Here is a 21,430-nt window from a genome sequence, read left to right on the forward strand (position 1 = left end):
AAAGGGATATTTGGGAGCCCATAGAGGCCTATGGTGAAAAAGGAAATATCCTCAGATGAAATCTGGAAAGAAGATTTCTGAGAAACTTCTTAGTGTTCTGTTAATTCATCTCACAGAGTTACATTTGTATTTCCTGGATCTCTTTGCTAGCCTTATTTCTGTGGAATCTGAGAACAGATATTTCGGATCCCTTTGAAGACTGTAGGGCCAAAGGAAATATCCTCCGATAACAAAGAGAAAGAAGCTTTCTGAGAAACTTCTTTCTGTTCTGTGAAATCATCTCACAGAGTTACAGCTTTCCCCTCAAGAAGCCTTTCGCTAAGACAGTTCTTGTGGAATTGGGAAAGGGATATTTCAGAGCCCATAGAGGCCTATGGTGAAAAAGGAAATATCCTCAGATGAAATCTGGAAAGAATCTTTCTGAGAAACTGCTCTGTGATGTGTGACTTCCACTCACAGAGTTACATCTGTATTTCGTGGATCTCTTTGCTAGCCTTATTTCTGTGGAATCTGAGAATAGATATTTCGGATCCCTTTGAAGACTATAGGGCCAAAGGAAATATCCTCCGATAACAAAGAGAAAGAAGCTTTCTGAGAAACTTCTTTGTGTTCTTGAAATCATCTCACAGAGTTACAGCTTTGTCCTAAAGAAGCCTTTCGCTAAGACAGTTCTTGTGGAATTGGCAAAGGGATATTTGGGAGCCCATAGAGGCCTATGTTGAAAAAGGAAATATCCTCAGATGAAATCTGGAAAGAAGCTTTCGAAGAAACTTCTTAGTGTTCTGTTAATTCACCTCACAGAGTTACATCTGTATTTCGTGGATCTCTTTGCTAGCCTTATTTCTGTGCAATCTGAGAACAGATATTTCGGATCCCTTTGAAGACTATAGGGCCAAAGGAAATATCCTCCGATAACAAAGAGATAGAAGCTTTCTGAGAAACTTCTTTGTGTTCTGTGAAATCATCTCACAGAGTTACAGCTTTCCACTCAAGAAGCCTTTCGCTAAGACAGTTCTTGTGGAATTGGCAAAGTGATATTTGGGAGCCGATACAGGACTATGGTGAAAAAGGAAATATCCTCCGATGAAATCTGGAAAGAAGCTTTCTGAGAAACTTCTTAGTGTTCTGTTAATTCATCTCACCGAGTTATATCTGTATTTCGTAGATCACATTGCTAGCCTTATTTCTGTGGAATCTGAGAACAGATATTTCGGATCCCTTTGAAGACTATAGGGCCAAAGGAAATATCCTCCGATAACAAAGAGAAAGAAGCTTTCTGAGAAACTTCTTTGTGTTCTGTGAAATCATCTCACAGAGTTACAGCTTTCCCCTCAAGAAGCCTTTCGCTAAGACAGTTCTTGTGGAATTGGCAAAGGGATATTTGGGAGCCCATAGAGGCCTAGGGTGAAAAAGGAAATATCCTCAGATGAAATCTGGAAAGAAGCTTTCTGAGAAACTTCTTAGTGTTCTGTTAATTCATCTCACAGAGTTACATCTGTATTTCCTGGATCTCTTTGCTAGCCTTATTTCTGTGGAATCTGAGAACAGATATTTCGGATCCCTTTGAAGACTGTAGGGCCAAAGGAAATATCCTCCGATAACAAAGAGAAAGAAGCTTTCTGAGAAACTTCTTTCTGTTCTGTGAAATCATCTCACAGAGTTACAGCTTTCCCCTCAAGAAGCCTTTCGCTAAGACAGTTCTTGTGGAATTGGGAAAGGGATATTTCAGAGCCCATAGAGGCCTATGGTGAAAAAGGAAATATCCTCAGATGAAATCTGGAAAGAAGCTTTCTGAGAAACTGCTCTGTGATGTGTGACTTCCACTCACAGAGTTACATCTGTATTTCGTGGATCTCTTTGCTAGCCTTATTTCTGTGGAATCTGAGAACAGATATTTCGGATCCCTTTGAAGACTATAGGGCCAAAGGAAATATCCTCCGATAACAAAGAGAAAGAAGCTTTCTGAGAAACTTCTTTGTGTTCTGTGAAATCATCTCACAGAGTTACAGCTTTCCCCTCAAGAAGCCTTTCGCTAAGACAGTTCTTGTGGAATTGGCAAAGGGATATTAGGGAGCCCGTAGAGGCCTATGGTGAAAAAGGAAATATCCTCAGATGAAATCTGGAAAGAAGCTTTCTGAGAAACTTCTTAGTGTTCTGTTAATTCATCTCACAGAGTTACATCAGTATTTCGTGGATCTCTTTGCTAGCCTTATTTCTGTGGAATCTGAAAACAGATATTTCGGATCCCTTTGAAGACTATAGGGCCAAAGGAAATATCCTCCGATAACAAAGAGAAAGAAGCTCTCTGAGAAACTTCTTTCTGTTCTGTGAAATCATCTCACAGAGTTACAGCTTTCCCCTCAAGAAGCCTTTCGCTAAGACAGTTCTTGTGGAATTGGGAAAGGGATATTTCAGAGCCCATAGAGGCCTATGGTGAAAAAGGAAATATCCTCAGATGAAATCTGGAAAGAAGCTTTCTGAGAAACTGCTCTGTGATGTGTGACTTCCACTCACAGAGTTACATCTGTATTTCGTGGATCTCTTTGCTAGCCTTATTTCTGTGGAATCTGAGAACAGATATTTCGGATCCCTTTGAAGACTATAGGGCCAAATGAAATATCCTCCGATAACAAAGAGAAAGAAGCTTTCGTAGAAACTTCTTTGTGTTCTGTGAAATCATCTCACAGAGTTACAGCTTTCTCCTCAAGAAGCCTTTCGCTAAGACAGTTCTTGTGGACCTGGGAAAGGGATATTTCAGAGCCCATAGAGGCCTATGGTGAAAAAGGAAATATCCTCAGATGAAATCTGGAAAGAAGCTTTCTGAGAAACTGCTTAGTGTTCTGTTAATTCATCTCACAGAGTTACATCTGTATTTCGTGGATCTCTTTGCTAGCCTTATTTCTGTGGAATCTGAGAAGAGATATTTCGGATCCCTTTGAAGAGTATAGGGCCAAAGGAAATATCCTCCGATAACAAAGAGAAAGAAGCTTTCTGAGAAACTTCTTTGTGTACTGTGAAATCATCTCACAGAGTTACAGCTTTCCCTTCAAGAAGCCTTTCCCTTAGACAGTTCTTGTGGAATTGGCAAAGTGATATTTGGAAGCCCATAGAGGGCTATGGTGAAAAAGGAAATATCCTCAGATGAAATCTGGAAAGAAGCTTTCTGAGAAAGTGCTTAGTGTTCTGTTAATCCACCTCACAGAGCTACATCTGTATTTCGTGGATCTCTTTGCTAGCCTTATTTCTGTGGAATCTGAGAACAGATATTTCGGATCCCTTTGAAGACTATAGGGTCAAAGGAAATATCATCCGATAACAAACAGAAAGAAGCTTTCTGAGAAACTTCTTTGTGTTCCGTGAAATCATCTCACAGAGTTACAGCTTTCCCTTCAAGAAGCCTTTCGCTAAGACAGTTCTCGTGGAATTGGCAAAGGGATATTTGGAATCTCATACAGGGCTATGGTGAAAAAGGAAATATCCTCAGATGAAATCTGGAAAGAAGCTTTCTGAGAAACTGCTCTGTGAGGTGTGACTTCCACTCACAGAGTTACATCTGTATTTCGTGGATCTCTTTGCTAGCCTTATATCTGTGGAATCTGAGAACAGATATTTCGGATCCCTTTGAAGACTATAGGGCCAAAGGAAATATCCTCTGATAACAAAGAGAAAGAAGCTTTCTGAGAAACTTCTTTGTGTTCTGTGAAATCATCTCACAGAGTTACAGCTTTCCCCTCAAGAAGACTTTCGCTAAGACAGTTCTTGAGGAATTGGCAAAGGGATATTTCAGAGCCCATAGAGGCCTATGGTGAAAAAGGAAATATCCTCAGATGAAATCTGGAAAGAAGCTTTCGAAGAAACTTCTTAGTGTTCTGTAATTCATCTCACAGAATTACATCTGTATTTCTTGGATCACTTTGCTAGCCTTATTTCTGTGGAATCTGAGAACAGATATTTCGGATCCCTTTGAAGACTATAGGGCCAAAGGAAATATCCTCCGATAACAAAGAGAAAGAAGCTTTCTGAGAAACTTCTTTGTGTTCTGTGAAATCATCTCACAGAGTTACAGCTTTCCCTTCAAGAAGCCTTTCCCTTAGACAGTTCTTGTGGAATTGGCAAAGTGATATTTGGAAGCCCATAGAGGGCTATGGTGAAAAAGGAAATATCCTCAGATGAAATCTGGAAAGAAGCTTTCTGAGAAACTGCTTAGTGTTCTGTTAATTCACCTCACAGAGTTACATCTGTATTTCGTGGATCTCTTTGCTAGCCTTATTTCTGTGGAATCTGAGAACAGATATTTCGGATCCCTTTGAAGACTATAGGGTCAAAGAAAATATCCTCCGATAACAAAGAGAAAGAAGCTTTCTGAGAAACTTCTTTGTGTTCTGTGAAATCATCTCACAGAGTTACAGCTTTCCCTTCAAGAAACATTTCGCTAAGACAGTTCTTGAGGAATTGGCAAAGGGATATTTGGAAGCCCATAGAGGGCTATGGTGAAAAAGGAAATATCCTCTGATGAAATCTGGAAAGAAGTTTCTGAGAAACTGCTCTGTGATGTGTGACTTCCACTCACAGAGTTACATCTGTATTTCGTGGATCTCTTTGCTTAACTTATTTCTGTGGAATCTGAGAACAGATATTTCGGATCCCTTTGAAGACTATAGGGCCAAAGGAAATATCCTCCGATAACAAAGATAAAGAAGCTTTCTGAGAAATTTCTTGGTGTTCTGTGAAATCATCTCACAGAGTTACAGCTTCCCACTCAAGAAGCCTTTCGCTAAGACAGTTCTTGTGGAATTGGCAAAGGGATATTTCAGAGCCCATAGAGGCCTATGGTGAAAAAGGAAATATCCTCAGATGAAATCTGGAAAGAAGCTTTCTGAGAAACTGCTCTGTGATGTGTGACTTCCACTCACAGAGTTACATCTGTATTTCGTGGATCTCTTTGCTAGCCTTATTTCTGTGGAATCTGAGAACAGATATTTCGGATCCCTTTGAAGACTATAGGGCCAAAGGAAATATCCTCCGATAACAAAGAGAAAGAAGCTTTCTGAGAAACTTCTTTGTGTTCTGTGAAATCATCTCACAGAGTTACAGCTTTCCACTCAAGAAGCCTTTCGCTAAGACAGTTCTTGTGGAATTGGCAAAGGGATATTTGGGAGCCCTTAGAGGCCTATGGTGAAAAAGGAAATATCCTCAGATGAAATCTGGAAAGAAGCTTTCGAAGAAACTTCTTAGTGGTCTGTTAATTCATCTCACAGAGTTACATCTGTATTTCGTGGATCTCTTTGCTAGCCTTATTTCTGTGGAATCTGAGAACAGATATTTCGGATCCCTTTGAAGACTATAGGGCCAAAGGAAATATCCTCCCATAACAAAGAGAAAGAAGCTTTCTGAGAAACTTCTTTGTGTTCTGTGAAATCATCTCACAGAGTTACAGCTTTCCCTTCAAGAAGCCTTTCCCTTAGACAGTTCTTGTGGAATTGGCAAAGTGATATTTGGAAGCCCGTAGAGGGCTATGGTGAAAAAGGAAATATCCTCAGATGAAATCTGGAAAGAAGCTTTCTGAGAAACTGCTCTGTGATGTGTGACTTCCACTCACAGAGTTACATCTGTATTTCGTGGATCTCTTTGCTAGCCTTATTTCTGTGGAATCTGAGAACAGATATTTCGGATCCCTTTGAAGACTATAGGGTCAAAGGAAATATCCTCCGATAACAAAGGGAAAGAAGCTTTCTGAGAAACTTCTTTGTGTTCTGTGAAATCATGTCACAGAGTTACAGCTTTCCCTTGAAGAAGCATTTCGCTAAGACAGTTCTTGTGGAATTGGCAAAGGGATATTTGGAAGCCCATAGAGGGCTATGGTGAAAAAGGAAATATCCTCAGATGAAATCTGGAAAGAAGCTTTCTGAGAAACTGCTCTGTGATGTGTGACTTCCACTCACAGAGTTACATCTGTATTTCGTGGATCTCTTTGCTAGCCTTATTTCTGTGGAATCTGAGAACAGATATTTCGGATCCCTTTGAAGACTATAGGGCCAAAGGAAATATCCTCCGATAACAAAGAGAAAGAAGCTTTCTGAGAAACTTCTTTGTGTTCTGTGAAATCATCTCACAGAGTTACAGCTTTCCACTCAAGAAGCCTTTCGCTAAGACAGTTCTTGTGGAATTGGCAAAGTGATATTTGGGAGCCCATACAGGACTATGGTGAAAAAGGAAATATCCTCAGATGAAATCTGGAAAGAAGCTTTCTGAGAATCTTCTTAGTGTTCTGTTAATTCATCTCACAGAGTTACATCTGTATTTCGTGGATCTCTTTGCTAGCCTTATTTCTGTGTACTCTGAGAACAGATATTTCGGATCCCTTTGAAGACTATAGGGCCAAAGGAAATATCCTCCGATAACAAAGAGAAAGAAGCTTTCTGAGAAACTTCTTTGTGTTCTGTGAAATCATCTCACAGAGTTACAGCTTTCCCCTCAAGAAGCCTTTCGCTAAGACAGTTCTTGTGGAATTGGCAAAGGGATATTTGTAAGCCCATAGAGGGCTATGGTGAAAAAGGAAATATCCTCAGATGAAATCTGGAAAGAAGCTTTCTGAGAAACTGCTCTGTGATGTGTGACTTCCACTCACAGAGTTACATCTGTATTTCCTGGATCTCTTTGCTAGCATTATTTCTGTGGAATCTGAGAACAGATATTTCGAATCCCTTTGAAGTCTATAGGGCCAAAGGAAATATCCTCCGATAACAAAGAGAAAGAAGCTTTCTGAGAAACTTCTTTGTGTTCTGTGAAATCATCTCACAGAGTTACAGCTTTCCCCTCAAGAAGCCTTTCACTAAGACAGTTCTTGTGGAATTGGCAAAGGGATATTTCAGAGCCCATAGAGGCCTATGGTGAAAAAGGAAATATCCTCAGATGAAATCAGGAAAGAAGCTTTCTGAGAAACTGCTTAGTGTTCTGTTAATTCATCTCACAGAGTTACATCTGTATTTCGTGGATCTCTTTGCTAGCCTTATTTCTGTGGAATCTGAGAACAGATATTTCGGATCCCTTTGAAGACTATAGGGCCAAAGGAAATATCCTCCGATAACAAAGAGAAAGAAGCTTTCTGAGAAACTTCTTTGTGTTCTGTGAAATCATCTCACAGAGTTACAGATTTCCACTCAAGAAGCCTTTCGCTAAGACAGTTCTTGTGGAATTGCCAAAGGGATATTTGGGAGCCCATAGAGGCCTATGGTGAAAAAGGAAATATCCGCAGATGAAATCTGGAAAGAAGATTTCTGAGAAACTTCTTAGTGTTCTGTTAATTCATCTCACAGAGTTACATCTGTATTTCGTGGATCTCTTTGCTAGCCTTATTTCTGTGGAATCTGAGAACAGATATTTCGGATCCCTTTGAAGACTATAGGGCCAAAGGAAATATCCTCCGATAACAAAGAGAAAGAAGCTTTCTGAGAAACTTCTTTGTGTTCTGTGAAATCATCTCACAGAGTTACAGCTTTCCACTCAAGAAGCCTTTCGTTAAGACAGTTCTTATGGAATTGGCAAAGGGAGATTTGGAAGCCCATAGAGGCCTATGGTGAAAAAGGAAATATCCTCTGATGAAATCTGGAAAGAAGCTTTCTGAGAAACTGCTTAGTGTTCTGTTAATTCATCTCACAGAGTTACATCTGTATTTCGTGGATCTCTTTGCTATCCTTATTTCTGTGGAATCCGAGAACAGATATTTCGGATCCCTTTGAAGACTATAGGGCCAAAGGAAATATCCTCCGATAACAAAGAGAAAGAAGCTTTCTGAGAAACTTCTTTGTGTTCTGTAAAATCATCTCACAGAGTTACAGCTTTCCACTCAAGAAGCCTTTCGCTGAGACAGTTCTTGTGGAATTGGCAAAGTGATATTTGGAGCCCCTACAGGACTATGGTGAAAAAGGAAATATCCTCAGATGAAATCTGGAAAGAAGCTTTCTGAGAAACTGCTCTGTGATGTGTGACTTCCACTCATAGAGTTACATCTGTATTTCGTGGATCTCTTTGCTAGCCTTATTTCTGTGGAATCTGAGAACAGATATTTCGGATCCCTTTGAAGACTATAGGGCCAAAGGAAACATCCTCCGATAACAAAGAGAAAGAAGCTTTCTGAGAAACTTCTTTGTGTTCTGTGAAATCATCTCACAGAGTTACAGCTTTCCACTCAAGAAGCCTTTCGTTAAGACAGTTCTTGTGGAATTGGCAAAGGGATATTTGGAAGCCTATAGAGGCCTATGGTGAAAAAGGAAATATCCTCAGATGAAATCTGGAAAGAAGCTTTCTGAGAAACTGCTTAGTGTTCTGTTAATTCATCTCACAGAGTTACATCTGTATTTCGTGGATCTCTTTGCTAGCCTTATTTCTGTGGAATCCGAGAACAGATATTTCGGATCCCTTTGAAGACTATAGGGCCAAAGGAAATGTCCTCCGATAACAAAGAGAAAGAAGCTTTCTGAGAAACTTCTTTGTGTTCTGTGAAATCATCTCACAGAGTTACAGCTTTCCACTCAAGAAGCCTTTCGCTGAGACAGTTCTTGTGGAATTGGCAAAGTGATATTTTGGAGTCCCTACAGGACTATGTTGAAAAAGGAAATATGCTCAGATGAAATCTGGAAAGAAGCTTTCTGAGAAACTGCTTAGTGTTCTGTTAATTCATCTCACAGAATTACATCTGTATTTCGTGGATCTCTTTGCTAGCCTTATTTCTGTGGAATCTGAGAACAGATATTTCGGATCCCTTTGAAGACTATAGGGCCAAAGGAAATATCCTCCGATAACAAAGAGAAAGAAGCTTTCTGAGAAACTTCTTTGTGTTCTGTGAAATCATCTCACAGAGTTACAGCTTTCCCTCCAAGAAGCCTTTCGCTAAGACAGTTCTTGTGGAATTGGCAAAGGGATATTTGGGAGCCCATAGAGGCCTATGGTGAAAAAGGAAATATCCTCAGATGAAATCTGGAAAGAAGCTTTCTGAGAAACTTCTCAGTGTTCTGTTAATTCATCTCACAGAGTTACATCTGTATTTCGTGGATCTCTTTGCTAGCCTTATTTCTGTGGAATCTGAGAACAGATATTTCGGATCCCTTTGAAGACTATAGGGCCAAAGGAAATATCCTCCGATAACAAAGAGAAGGAAGCTTTCTGAGAAACTTCTTTCTGTTCTGTGAAATCATCTCACAGAGTTACAGCTTTCCCCTCAAGAAGCCTTTCCCTAAGACAGTTCTTGTGGAATTGGGAAAGGGATATTTCAGAGCCCATAGAGGCCTATGGTGAAAAAGGAAATATCCTCAGATGAAATCTGGAAAGAAGCTTTCTGAGAAACTGCTCTGTGATGTGTGACTTCCACTCACAGAGTTACATCTGTATTTCGTGGATCTCTTTGCTAGCCTTATTTCTGTGGAATCTGAGAACAGATATTTCGGATCCCTTTGAAGACTATAGGGCCAAAGGAAATATCCTCCGATAACAAAGAGAAAGAAGCTTTCTGAGAAACTTCTTTGTGTTCTGTGAAATCATCTCACAGAGTTACAGCTTTCCCTTCAAGAAGCATTTCCCTTAGATAGTTCTTGTGGAACTGGGAAAGGGATATTTCAGAGCCCATAGAGGCCTATGGTGAAAAAGGAAATATCCTCAGATGAAATCTGGAAAGAAGCTTTCTGAGAAACTGCTTAGTGTTCTGTTAATTCACCTCACAGAGTTACATCTGTATTTCGTGGATCTCTTTGCTAGCCTTATTTCTGTGGAATCTGAGAACAGATATTTCGGATCCCTTTGAAGACTATAGGGCCAAAGGAAATATCCTCCCATAACAAAGAGAAAGAAGCTTTCTGAGAAACTTCTTTGTGTTCTGTGAAATCATCTCACAGAGTTACAGCTTTCCCTTCAAGAAGCCTTTCCCTTAGACAGTTCTTGTGGAATTGGCAAAGTGATATTTGGAAGCCCGTAGAGGGCTATGGTGAAAAAGGAAATATCCTCAGATGAAATCTGGAAAGAAGCTTTCTGAGAAACTGCTCTGTGATGTGTGACTTCCACTCACAGAGTTACATCTGTATTTCGTGGATCTCTTTGCTAGCCTTATTTCTGTGGAATCTGAGAACAGATATTTCGGATCCCTTTGAAGACTATAGGGTCAAAGGAAATATCCTCCGATAACAAAGAGAAAGAAGCTTTCTGAGAAACTTCTTTGTGTTCTGTGAAATCATGTCACAGAGTTACAGCTTTCCCTTGAAGAAGCATTTCGCTAAGACAGTTCTTGTGGAATTGGCAAAGGGATATTTGGAAGCCCATAGAGGGCTATGGTGAAAAAGGAAATATCCTCAGATGAAATCTGGAAAGAAGCTTTCTGAGAAACTGCTCTGTGATGTGTGACTTCCACTCACAGAGTTACATCTGTATTTCGTGGATCTCTTTGCTAGCCTTATTTCTGTGGAATCTGAGAACAGATATTTCGGATCCCTTTGAAGACTATAGGGCCAAAGGAAATATCCTCCGATAACAAAGAGAAAGAAGCTTTCTGAGAAACTTCTTTGTGTTCTGTGAAATCATCTCACAGAGTTACAGCTTTCCACTCAAGAAGCCTTTCGCTAAGACAGTTCTTGTGGAATTGGCAAAGTGATATTTGGGAGCCCATACAGGACTATGGTGAAAATGGAAATATCCTCCGATGAAATCTGGAAAGAAGCTTTCTGAGAATCTTCTTAGTGTTCTGTTAATTCATCTCACAGAGTTACATCTGTATTTCGTGGATCTCTTTGCTAGCCTTATTTCTGTGTACTCTGAGAACAGATATTTCGGATCCCTTTGAAGACTATAGGGCCAAAGGAAATATCCTCCGATAACAAAGAGAAAGAAGCTTTCTGAGAAACTTCTTTGTGTTCTGTGAAATCATCTCACAGAGTTACAGCTTTCCCCTCAAGAAGCCTTTCGCTAAGACAGTTCTTGTGGAATTGGCAAAGGGATATTTGGAAGCCCATAGAGGGCTATGGTGAAAAAGGAAATATCCTCAGATGAAATCTGGAAAGAAGCTTTCTGAGAAACTGCTCTGTGATGTGTGACTTCCACTCACAGAGTTACATCTGTATTTCCTGGATCTCTTTGCTAGCATTATTTCTGTTGAATCTGAGAACAGATATTTCGAATCCCTTTGAAGTCTATAGGGCCAAAGGAAATATCCTCCGATAACAAAGAGAAAGAAGCTTTCTGAGAAACTTCTTTGTGTTCTGTGAAATCATCTCACAGAGTTACAGCTTTCCCCTCAAGAAGCCTTTCACTAAGACAGTTCTTGTGGAATTGGCAAAGGGATATTTCAGAGCCCATAGAGGCCTATGGTGAAAAAGGAAATATCCTCAGATGAAATCAGGAAAGAAGCTTTCTGAGAAACTGCTTAGTGTTCTGTTAATTCATCTCACAGAGTTACATCTGTATTTCGTGGATCTCTTTGCTAGCCTTATTTCTGTGGAATCTGAGAACAGATATTTCGGATCCCTTTGAAGACTATAGGGCCAAAGGAAATATCCTCCGATAACAAAGAGAAAGAAGCTTTCTGAGAAACTTCTTTGTGTTCTGTGAAATCATCTCACAGAGTTACAGATTTCCACTCAAGAAGCCTTTCGCTAAGACAGTTCTTGTGGAATTGGCAAAGGGATATTTGGGAGCCCATAGAGGCCTATGGTGAAAAAGGAAATATCCGCAGATGAAATCTGGAAAGAAGATTTCTGAGAAACTTCTTAGTGTTCTGTTAATTCATCTCACAGAGTTACATCTGTATTTCGTGGATCTCTTTGCTAGCCTAATTTCTGTGGAATCTGAGAACAGATATTTCGGATCCCTTTGAAGACTATAGGGCCAAAGGAAATATCCTCCGATAACAAAGAGAAAGAAGCTTTCTGAGAAACTTCTTTGTGTTCTGTGAAATCATCTCACAGAGTTACAGCTTTCCACTCAAGAAGCCTTTCGTTAAGACAGTTCTTATGGAATTGGCAAAGGGAGATTTGGAAGCCCATAGAGGCCTATGGTGAAAAAGGAAATATCCTCTGATGAAATCTGGAAAGAAGCTTTCTGAGAAACTGCTTAGTGTTCTGTTAATTCATCTCACAGAGTTACATCTGTATTTCGTGGATCTCTTTGCTATCCTTATTTCTGTGGAATCCGAGAACAGATATTTCGGATCCCTTTGAAGACTATAGGGCCAAAGGAAATATCCTCCGATAACAAAGAGAAAGAAGCTTTCTGAGAAACTTCTTTGTGTTCTGTAAAATCATCTCACAGAGTTACAGCTTTCCACTCAAGAAGCCTTTCGCTGAGACAGTTCTTGTGGAATTGGCAAAGTGATATTTGGAGCCCCTACAGGACTATGGTGAAAAAGGAAATATCCTCAGATGAAATCTGGAAAGAAGCTTTCTGAGAAACTGCTCTGTGATGTGTGACTTCCACTCATAGAGTTACATCTGTATTTCGTGGATCTCTTTGCTAGCCTTATTTCTGTGGAATCTGAGAACAGATATTTCGGATCCCTTTGAAGACTATAGGGCCAAAGGAAACATCCTCCGATAACAAAGAGAAAGAAGCTTTCTGAGAAACTTCTTTGTGTTCTGTGAAATCATCTCACAGAGTTACAGCTTTCCACTCAAGAAGCCTTTCGTTAAGACAGTTCTTGTGGAATTGGCAAAGGGATATTTGGAAGCCTATAGAGGCCTATGGTGAAAAAGGAAATATCCTCAGATGAAATCTGGAAAGAAGCTTTCTGAGAAACTGCTTAGTGTTCTGTTAATTCATCTCACAGAGTTACATCTGTATTTCGTGGATCTCTTTGCTAGCCTTATTTCTGTGGAATCCGAGAACAGATATTTCGGATCCCTTTGAAGACTATAGGGCCAAAGGAAATGTCCTCCGATAACAAAGAGAAAGAAGCTTTCTGAGAAACTTCTTTGTGTTCTGTGAAATCATCTCACAGAGTTACAGCTTTCCACTCAAGAAGCCTTTCGCTGAGACAGTTCTTGTGGAATTGGCAAAGTGATATTTTGGAGTCCCTACAGGACTATGTTGAAAAAGGAAATATGCTCAGATGAAATCTGGAAAGAAGCTTTCTGAGAAACTGCTTAGTGTTCTGTTAATTCATCTCACAGAATTACATCTGTATTTCGTGGATCTCTTTGCTAGCCTTATTTCTGTGGAATCTGAGAACAGATATTTCGGATCCCTTTGAAGACTATAGGGCCAAAGGAAATATCCTCCGATAACAAAGAGAAAGAAGCTTTCTGAGAAACTTCTTTGTGTTCTGTGAAATCATCTCACAGAGTTACAGCTTTCCCTCCAAGAAGCCTTTCGCTAAGACAGTTCTTGTGGAATTGGCAAAGGGATATTTGGGAGCCCATAGAGGCCTATGGTGAAAAAGGAAATATCCTCAGATGAAATCTGGAAAGAAGCTTTCTGAGAAACTTCTCAGTGTTCTGTTAATTCATCTCACAGAGTTACATCTGTATTTCGTGGATCTCTTTGCTAGCCTTATTTCTGTGGAATCTGAGAACAGATATTTCGGATCCCTTTGAAGACTATAGGGCCAAAGGAAATATCCTCCGATAACAAAGAGAAGGAAGCTTTCTGAGAAACTTCTTTCTGTTCTGTGAAATCATCTCACAGAGTTACAGCTTTCCCCTCAAGAAGCCTTTCCCTAAGACAGTTCTTGTGGAATTGGGAAAGGGATATTTCAGAGCCCATAGAGGCCTATGGTGAAAAAGGAAATATCCTCAGATGAAATCTGGAAAGAAGCTTTCTGAGAAACTGCTCTGTGATGTGTGACTTCCACTCACAGAGTTACATCTGTATTTCGTGGATCTCTTTGCTAGCCTTATTTCTGTGGAATCTGAGAACAGATATTTCGGATCCCTTTGAAGACTATAGGGCCAAAGGAAATATCCTCCGATAACAAAGAGAAAGAAGCTTTCTGAGAAACTTCTTTGTGTTCTGTGAAATCATCTCACAGAGTTACAGCTTTCCCTTCAAGAAGCATTTCCCTTAGATAGTTCTTGTGGAACTGGGAAAGGGATATTTCAGAGCCCATAGAGGCCTATGGTGAAAAAGGAAATATCCTCAGATGAAATCTGGAAAGAAGCTTTCTGAGAAACTGCTTAGTGTTCTGTTAATTCACCTCACAGAGTTACATCTGTATTTCGTGGATCTCTTTGCTAGCCTTATTTCTGTGTACTCTGAGAACAGATATTTCGGATCCCTTTGAAGACTATAGGGCCAAAGGAAATATCCTCCGATAACAAAGAGAAAGAAGCTTTCTGAGAAACTTCTTTGTGTTCTGTGAAATCATCTCACAGAGTTACAGCTTTCCCCTCAAGAAGCCTTTCGCTAAGACAGTTCTTGTGGAATTGGCAAAGGGATATTTGGAAGCCCATAGAGGGCTATGGTGAAAAAGGAAATATCCTCAGATGAAATCTGGAAAGAAGCTTTCTGAGAAACTGCTCTGTGATGTGTGACTTCCACTCACAGAGTTACATCTGTATTTCCTGGATCTCTTTGCTAGCATTATTTCTGTTGAATCTGAGAACAGATATTTCGAATCCCTTTGAAGTCTATAGGGCCAAAGGAAATATCCTCCGATAACAAAGAGAAAGAAGCTTTCTGAGAAACTTCTTTGTGTTCTGTGAAATCATCTCACAGAGTTACAGCTTTCCACTCAAGAAGCCTTTCACTAAGACAGTTCTTGTGGAATTGGCAAAGGGATATTTCAGAGCCCATAGAGGCCTATGGTGAAAAAGGAAATATCCTCAGATGAAATCAGGAAAGAAGCTTTCTGAGAAACTGCTTAGTGTTCTGTTAATTCATCTCACAGAGTTACATCTGTATTTCGTGGATCTCTTTGCTAGCCTTATTTCTGTGGAATCTGAGAACAGATATTTCGGATCCCTTTGAAGACTATAGGGCCAAAGGAAATATCCTCCGATAACAAAGAGAAAGAAGCTTTCTGAGAAACTTCTTTGTGTTCTGTGAAATCATCTCACAGAGTTACAGATTTCCACTCAAGAAGCCTTTCGCTAAGACAGTTCTTGTGGAATTGGCAAAGGGATATTTGGGAGCCCATAGAGGCCTATGGTGAAAAAGGAAATATCCGCAGATGAAATCTGGAAAGAAGATTTCTGAGAAACTTCTTAGTGTTCTGTTAATTCATCTCACAGAGTTACATCTGTATTTCGTGGATCTCATTGCTAGCCTTATTTCTGTGGAATCTGAGAACAGATATTTCGGATCCCTTTGAAGACTATAGGGCCAAAGGAAATATCCTCCGATAACAAAGAGAAAGAAGCTTTCTGAGAAACTTCTTTGTGTTCTGTGAAATCATCTCACAGAGTTACAGCTTTCCACTCAAGAAGCCTTTCGTTAAGACAGTTCTTATGGAATTGGCAAAGGGAGATTTGGAAGCCCATAGAGGCCTATGGTGAAAAAGGAAATATCCTCTGATGAAATCTGGAAAGAAGCTTTCTGAGAAACTGCTTAGTGTTCTGTTAATTCATCTCACAGAGTTACATCTGTATTTCGTGGATCTCTTTACTATCCTTATTTCTGTGGAATCCGAGAACAGATATTTCGGATCCCTTTGAAGACTATAGGGCCAAAGGAAATATCCTCCGATAACAAAGAGAAAGAAGCTTTCTGAGAAACTTCTTTGTGTTCTGTAAAATCATCTCACAGAGTTACAGCTTTCCACTCAAGAAGCCTTTCGCTGAGACAGTTCTTGTGGAATTGGCAAAGTGATATTTGGAGCCCCTACAGGACTATGGTGAAAAAGGAAATATCCTCAGATGAAATCTGGAAAGAAGCTTTCTGAGAAACTGCTCTGTGATGTGTGACTTCCACTCATAGAGTTACATCTGTATTTCGTGGATCTCTTTGCTAGCCTTATTTCTGTGGAATCTGAGAACAGATATTTCGGATCCCTTTGAAGACTATAGGGCCAAAGGAAACATCCTCCGATAACAAAGAGAAAGAAGCTTTCTGAGAAACTTCTTTGTGTTCTGTGAAATCATCTCACAGAGTTACAGCTTTCCACTCAAGAAGCCTTTCGTTAAGACAGGTCTTGTGGAATTGGCAAAGGGATATTTGGAAGCCTATAGAGGCCTATGGTGAAAAAGGAAATATCCTCAGATGAAATCTGGAAAGAAGCTTTCTGAGAAACTGCTTAGTGTTCTGTTAATTCATCTCACAGAGTTACATCTGTATTTCGTGGATCTCTTTGCTAGCCTTATTTCTGTGGAATCCGAGAACAGATATTTCGGATCCCTTTGAAGACTATAGGGCCAAAGGAAATGTCCTCCGATAACAAAGAGAAAGAAGCTTTCTGAGAAACTTCTTTGTGTTCTGTGAAATCATCTCACAGAGTTACAGCTTTCCACTCAAGAAGCCTTTCGCTGAGACAGTTCTTGTGGAATTGGCAAAGTGATATTTTGGAGTCCCTACAGGACTATGTTGAAAAAGGAAATATGCTCAGATGAAATCTGGAAAGAAGCTTTCTGAGAAACTGCTTAGTGTTCTGTTAATTCATCTCACAGAATTACATCTGTATTTCGTGGATCTCTTTGCTAGCCTTATTTCTGTGGAATCTGAGAACAGATATTTCGGATCCCTTTGAAGACTATAGGGCCAAAGGAAATATCCTCCGATAACAAAGAGAAAGAAGCTTTCTGAGAAACTTCTTTGTGTTCTGTGAAATCATCTCACAGAGTTACAGCTTTCCCTCCAAGAAGCCTTTCGCTAAGACAGTTCTTGTGGAATTGGCAAAGGGATATTTGGGAGCCCATAGAGGCCTATGGTGAAAAAGGAAATATCCTCAGATGAAATCTGGAAAGAAGCTTTCTGAGAAACTGCTCTGTGATGTGTGACTTCCACTCACAGAGTTACATCTGTATTTCGTGGATCTCTTTGCTAGCCTTATTTCTGTGGAATCTGAGAACAGATATTTCGGATCCCTTTGAAGACTATAGGGCCAAAGGAAATATCCTCCGATAACAAAGAGAAAGAAGCTTTCTGAGAAACTTCTTTGTGTTCTGTGAAATCATCTCACAGAGTTACAGCTTTCCCTTCAAGAAGCATTTCCCTTAGATAGTTCTTGTGGAACTGGGAAAGGGATATTTCAGAGCCCATAGAGGCCTATGGTGAAAAAGGAAATATCCTCAGATGAAATCTGGAAAGAAGCTTTCTGAGAAACTGCTTAGTGTTCTGTTAATTCACCTCACAGAGTTACATCTGTATTTCGTGGATCTCTTTGCTAGCCTTATTTCTGTGGAATCTGAGAACAGATATTTCGGATCCCTTTGAAGACTATAGGGCCAAAGGAAATATCCTCCGATAACAATGAGAAAGAAGCTTTCTGAGAAACTTCTTTGTGTTCTGGGAAATCATCTCACAGAGTTACAGCTTTCCACTCAAGAAGGCTTTCGCTAAGACAGTTCTTGTGGAATTGGCAAAGGGATATTTGGGAGCCCATAGAGGCCTACGGTGAAAAAGGAAATATCCTCCGAAGAAATCTGGAAAGAAGCTTTCTGAGAAACTGCTCTGTGATGTGTGACTTCCACTCACAGAGTTACATCTGTATTTCGTGGATCTCTTTGCTAGCCTTATTTCTGTGGAATCTGAGAACAGATATTTCGGATCCCTTTGAAGACTATAGGGTCAAAGGAAATATCCTCCGATAACAAAGAGAAAGAAGCTTTCTGAGAAACTTCTTTGTGTTCTGTGAAATCATGTCACAGAGTTACAGCTTTCCCTTGAAGAAGCATTTCGCTAAGACAGTTCTTGTGGAATTGGCAAAGGGATATTTGGAAGCCCATAGAGGGCTATGGTGAAAAAGGAAATATCCTCAGATGAAATCTGGAAAGAAGCTTTCTGAGAAACTGCTCTGTGATGTGTGACTTCCACTCACAGAGTTACATCTGTATTTCGTGGATCTCTTTGCTAGCCTTATTTCTGTGGAATCTGAGAACAGATATTTCGGATCCCTTTGAAGACTATAGGGCCAAAGGAAATATCCTCCGATAACAAAGAGAAAGAAGCTTTCTGAGAAACTTCTTTGTGTTCTGTGAAATCATCTCACAGAGTTACAGCTTTCCACTCAAGAAGCCTTTCGCTAAGACAGTTCTTGTGGAATTGGCAAAGTGATATTTGGGAGCCCATACAGGACTATGGTGAAAAAGGAAATATCCTCCGATGAAATCTGGAAAGAAGCTTTCTGAGAATCTTCTTAGTGTTCTGTTAATTCATCTCACAGAGTTACATCTGTATTTCGTGGATCTCTTTGCTAGCCTTATTTCTGTGTACTCTGAGAACAGATATTTCGGATCCCTTTGAAGACTATAGGGCCAAAGGAAATATCCTCCGATAACAAAGAGAAAGAAGCTTTCTGAGAAACTTCTTTGTGTTCTGTGAAATCATCTCACAGAGTTACAGCTTTCCCCTCAAGAAGCCTTTCGCTAAGACAGTTCTTGTGGAATTGGCAAAGGGATATTTGGAAGCCCATAGAGGGCTATGGTGAAAAAGGAAATATCCTCAGATGAAATCTGGAAAGAAGCTTTCTGAGAAATTGCTCTGTGATGTGTGACTTCCACTCACAGAGTTACATCTGTATTTCCTGGATCTCTTTGCTAGCATTATTTCTGTTGAATCTGAGAACAGATATTTCGAATCCCTTTGAAGTCTATAGGGCCAAAGGAAATATCCTCCGATAACAAAGAGAAAGAAGCTTTCTGAGAAACTTCTTTGTGTTCTGTGAAATCATCTCACAGAGTTACAGCTTTCCCCTCAAGAAGCCTTTCACTAAGACAGTTCTTGTGGAATTGGCAAAGGGATATTTCAGAGCCCATAGAGGCCTATGGTGAAAAAGGAAATATCCTCAGATGAAATCAGGAAAGAAGCTTTCTGAGAAACTGCTTAGTGTTCTGTTAATTCATCTCACAGAGTTACATCTGTATTTCGTGGATCTCTTTGCTAGCCTTATTTCTGTGGAATCTGAGAACAGATATTTCGGATCCCTTTGAAGACTATAGGGCCAAAGGAAATATCCTCCGATAACAAAGAGATAGAAGCTTTCTGAGAAACTTCTTTGTGTTCTGTGAAATCATCTCACAGAGTTACAGATTTCCACTCAAGAAGCCTTTCGCTAAGACAGTTCTTGTGGAATTGGCAAAGGGATATTTGGGAGCCCATAGAGGCCCATGGTGAAAAAGGAAATATCCGCAGATGAAATCTGGAAAGAAGATTTCTGAGAAACTTCTTAGTGTTCTGTTAATTCATCTCACAGAGTTACATCTGTATTTCGTGGATCTCTTTGCTAGCCTTATTTCTGTGGAATCTGAGAACAGATATTTCGGATCCCTTTGAAGACTATAGGGCCAAAGGAAATATCCTCCGATAACAAAGAGAAAGAAGCTTTCTGAGAAACTTCTTTGTGTTCTGTGAAATCATCTCACAGAGTTACAGCTTTCCACTCAAGAAGCCTTTCGTTAAGACAGTTCTTATGGAATTGGCAAAGGGAGATTTGGAAGCCCATAGAGGCCTAGGGTGAAAAAGGAAATATCCTCTGATGAAATCTGGAAAGAAGCTTTCTGAGAAACTGCTTAGTGTTCTGTTAATTCATCTCACAGAGTTACATCTGTATTTCGTGGATCTCTTTGCTATCCTTATTTCTGTGGAATCCGAGAACAGATATTTCGGATCCCTTTGAAGACTATAGGGCCAAAGGAAATATCCTCCGATAACAAAGAGAAAGAAGCTTTCTGAGAAACTTCTTTGTGTTCTGTAAAATCATCTCACAGAGTTACAGCTTTCCACTCAAGAAGCCTTTCGCTGAGACAGTTCTTGTGGAATTGGCAAAGTGATATTTGGAGCCCCTACAGGACTATGGTGAAAAAGGAAATATCCTCAGATGAAATCTGGAAAGAAGCTTTCTGAGAAACTGCTCTGTGATGTGTGACTTCCACTCATAGAGTTACATCTGTATTTCGTGGATCTCTTTGCTAGCCTTATTTCTGTGGAATCTGAGAACAGATATTTCGGATCCCTTTGAAGACTATAGGGCCAAAGGAAACATCCTCCGATAACAAAGAGAAAGAAGCTTTCTGAGAAACTTCTTTGTGTTCTGTGAAATCATCTCACAGAGTTACAGCTTTCCACTCAAGAAGCCTTTCGTTAAGACAGTTCTTGTGGAATTGGCAAAGGGATATTTGGAAGCCTATAGAGGCCTATGGTGAAAAAGGAAATATCCTCAGATGAAATCTGGAAAGAAGCTTTCTGAGAAACTGCTTAGTGTTCTGTTAATTCATCTCACAGAGTTACATCTGTATTTCGTGGATCTCTTTGCTAGCCTTATTTCTGTGGAATCCGAGAACAGATATTTCGGATCCCTTTGAAGACTATAGGGCCAAAGGAAATGTCCTCCGATAACAAAGAGAAAGAAGCTTTCTGAGAAACTTCTTTGTGTTCTGTGAAATCATCTCACAGAGTTACAGCTTTCCACTCAAGAAGCCTTTCGCTGAGACAGTTCTTGTGGAATTGGCAAAGTGATATTTTGGAGTCCCTACAGGACTATGTTGAAAAAGGAAATATGCTCAGATGAAATCTGGAAAGAAGCTTTCTGAGAAACTGCTTAGTGTTCTGTTAATTCATCTCACAGAATTACATCTGTATTTCGTGGATCTCTTTGCTAGCCTTATTTCTGTGGAATCTGAGAACAGATATTTCGGATCCCTTTGAAGACTATAGGGCCAAAGGAAATATCCTCCGATAACAAAGAGAAAGAAGCTTTCTGAGAAACTTCTTTGTGTTCTGTGAAATCATCTCACAGAGTTACAGCTTTCCCTCCAAGAAGCCTTTCGCTAAGACAGTTCTTGTGGAATTGGCAAAGGGATATTTGGGAGCCCATAGAGGCCTATGGTGAAAAAGGAAATATCCTCAGATGAAATCTGGAAAGAAGCTTTCTGAGAAACTTCTCAGTGTTCTGTTAATTCATCTCACAGAGTTACATCTGTATTTCGTGGATCTCTTTGCTAGCCTTATTTCTGTGGAATCTGAGAACAGATATTTCGGATCCCTTTGAAGACTATAGGGCCAAAGGAAATATCCTCCGATAACAAAGAGAAGGAAGCTTTCTGAGAAACTTCTTTCTGTTCTGTGAAATCATCTCACAGAGTTACAGCTTTCCCCTCAAGAAGCCTTTCCCTAAGACAGTTCTTGTGGAATTGGGAAAGGGATATTTCAGAGCCCATAGAGGCCTATGGTGAAAAAGGAAATATCCTCAGATGAAATCTGGAAAGAAGCTTTCTGAGAAACTGCTCTGTGATGTGTGACTTCCACTCACAGAGTTACATCTGTATTTCGTGGATCTCTTTGCTAGCCTTATTTCTGTGGAATCTGA

The sequence above is a fragment of the Macaca fascicularis genome, chromosome 17 (genome assembly GCF_037993035.2).
Source record: "Macaca fascicularis isolate 582-1 chromosome 17, T2T-MFA8v1.1".
NCBI lineage: Eukaryota > Metazoa > Chordata > Mammalia > Primates > Cercopithecidae > Macaca > Macaca fascicularis.